The sequence below is a fragment of the Octopus bimaculoides genome, chromosome 10, assembly GCF_001194135.2.
Source record: "Octopus bimaculoides isolate UCB-OBI-ISO-001 chromosome 10, ASM119413v2, whole genome shotgun sequence".
In the NCBI taxonomy this organism is placed as follows: domain Eukaryota; kingdom Metazoa; phylum Mollusca; class Cephalopoda; order Octopoda; family Octopodidae; genus Octopus; species Octopus bimaculoides.
The window spans coordinates 9212644-9215458 of record NC_068990.1 but is presented as its reverse complement, the minus strand read 5'-3'; the positions used below and the strand labels follow the sequence as shown (position 1 = coordinate 9215458).

Here is a 2815-nt window from a genome sequence, read left to right as displayed (position 1 = left end):
ATATATATAAAAGTAAATGAGTATATGCATATATACGTACAGGTATGTGCATACCGACATCCACCTGTATGTATAGGTGCATATCTGGGTACAGGACATTGCAAACAAACGTAGACGAGAACACACGAGCCACATAGAGAACATTCTACTTCATCAGCTACCCACGTTTTAACACCGGCGTTTCGACGAGCTTCGGGCAGGACGCAACGTTAAAACGGCTCGTCCCATGGATCGCAGATTAAATCTGTATACGCAAATTAAATCTAGCCATGGAGGAATGTAGTGGCGGACAAAAAACAAGACAGGAAAACAAACAGAAAAGGCTTTACGGCCAGATATATATATATATATTTCCATGTATATGAGGAACATATTTATGTGTGCATATAAGTTTGCTGTGTATTTTTCTGTAAACCAGATAATTTTAAATCTCAACCATATCTTCACCATATCTCCAAAAATTTTCACTTCTCTTAAAGTAATCTTTAATCCTCCTATTCATTCATTTTTCTACATTTTAATTGCCAAAGATTTCTAGAAACTTCCTGTTGATCAGTTTCACAATTAGGCCTCACTTCATTTATTTTTTTCTAATTAATTAAGGTAAATATCCTATCTTTAATTTATTCCTAACTTACTTGTTTGTTTATATATTTTGCTATGCATCTGCATAAAAGGAACGTATGTAGGCTTGTGCATCCAATTAATGATGAGCTTAGTTTTCTTAGACACACGCACACACACATACACATTGTGTGTGCGTTTGCTTACATTTCAATGTGTGAGTGTTTGTTGCATTCATTACTGAATAAATAGCAGTGACATCTGTTTACATTCCCCATACACAAAATGCTCAGAAACATTGTAATTTTGGCACTGAAAGCCACTGAAATGGAAAACATGTTATTATTCAACAATAAGATATAGATAAGAGATAGGGTACCCAGCAATAGACATTTACCTCAATAAATCTCACCCAATTCATGCATGAAAATGCAAATATGACACACACACATTTACATTCATGCATGTATGTGTGTGTATATATATATATATATATATATATATATATATATATATATATATATATAAGCTTAAGGATCCTCTTGGAAGCTTAAGGATCTTGTGAAGGAACAGAGATTTAGAGATGTATTAGTTGAAGCTTTGGATGAAAAGGAGGAGGACATTGCATCACATAATGTGGAGGACAACTGAAGGTTCCTACAGGGCAACCTGTTGAGGGCTACTGACCAGATCTATGGCTGGTACAAAGTCCCCTCTCAACCTAACGTAATGTGGAGTGGAACAATGTAGTTGACAGGGTCATTAGAGAAAAGAAACAGGCATGGGAGGCCTGGAAGTGTGGTGTTAGTAGGGAACTGTATCAGATAGCCAGAAGGTAAGCTAGGAGACAGGTTTACTTAGCTAGAGGGGAAGGAGATAAGAAAAAATTTGTCAATACAGTTCTATATTTAAGAGATGAGGAATTATGCACATTATTTACATTGGACGGATATTTGTCTTCATCTTGTTTGTTGTTAACACAATGTTTTGGCTGATGTACCCTCCAGCCTTCATCAGGTGTCTTGGGGAAATTTCGAACCTGGGTTCTCATTCCTAAGGTATTTTTTGATGTTTTTATTATTATTATTATTATTATTATTATTATTATTATTATTATTATTATTATTCAGGTGACTGCCTGGAATCGAACTCAAAATTAACGAAATGATAAACTTGAATAAAATAAATAAAACGTGACAATTAACAGATATGCATGAACTTAAGACAAACAAGGAAGACGAAGTTATCGGGACTATGTTTACATGGTAAAGAAATAGATAGTTAATAAAGAACGAAAGGGGGAAGGGCTATGATATATGCAGAAACAGGAGTACATGAACGAGGTTGAAAAGATAAAATTTCTTATCTGATCATCTTCTGAAGTTCGTATTCTATCAGCAGAGGAATTGAAAATCGAGTAGGGAAACAGCGCATTTCACTGGTTTATATAGAGTTAGGGTTAGGGTTGGCGAATTAGGTGGTGAGAGACAGAGAGACAGTGAGGCAGAGAGAGAGAGGGGTCTGAGTTAGGTGGACAGGCAGTGAATACAGCATGAGGAAGAATATTCTTTGGGATTTTAGGTAACATAATTAATGCAACAGCAAATGCTGCAATCATGAGATAGAACTGAAAAATATTTTTGAGGATTTTGGAAAACATAATTTAATGGAACAGCAAATGCCGACGAGTTTACACGAGAGCATCTTCTGCACTTGTATACTATGGTAGACAAATTTAGAGAGAATGAATTACCAAAATGATAAACTTGAATAAAATAAATAAAATGCGACAACGGATTTGCACGAACTTAAGACAAACAAGGAAGACGAAGCTATCGGGACTATGTTTACATGGTAAAAAAATAGATAGTTAATAAAGAACGAAAGGGGGTGGTTGATGATCTATGCAGAAACAGGAATACAGGAATGAGGTAGAAAAGATAAAATTTGGGTAACATAATTAATGCAATAGCGAATGCCGAAATCGTGAGATAGAATTGAAAAATATTTTTGGGGATTTTGGAAAACATAATTTAAAGAAACAGTAGTGATAAATTGAAGAGAGAGAGAGAGAGAGAGAGGTAGAGAGAGAGAGAGAGAGATAAAGAGAGAGAAAGAGGTAGAGAGAGAGAGGGGTCAGAGTTAGGTGGGCAGGCAGTAAATACAACACGAGGGAGAGGAATATTCTTTGGGATTTCGGGTAAACATAATTGAATGAAACAGCAAAAGTAGATATATATATATATATATA

At 35.2% G+C, this 2815-nt stretch overlaps 1 protein-coding gene across 1 annotated transcript in view; it reads right to left on the bottom strand.

Moving 5' to 3' along the window:
• Positions 1 to 2815, bottom strand: part of LOC106868824 (splicing factor 3A subunit 3) — a 117380-nt gene that overhangs the window by 19812 nt on the left and 94753 nt on the right. The window lies entirely within an intron of this gene.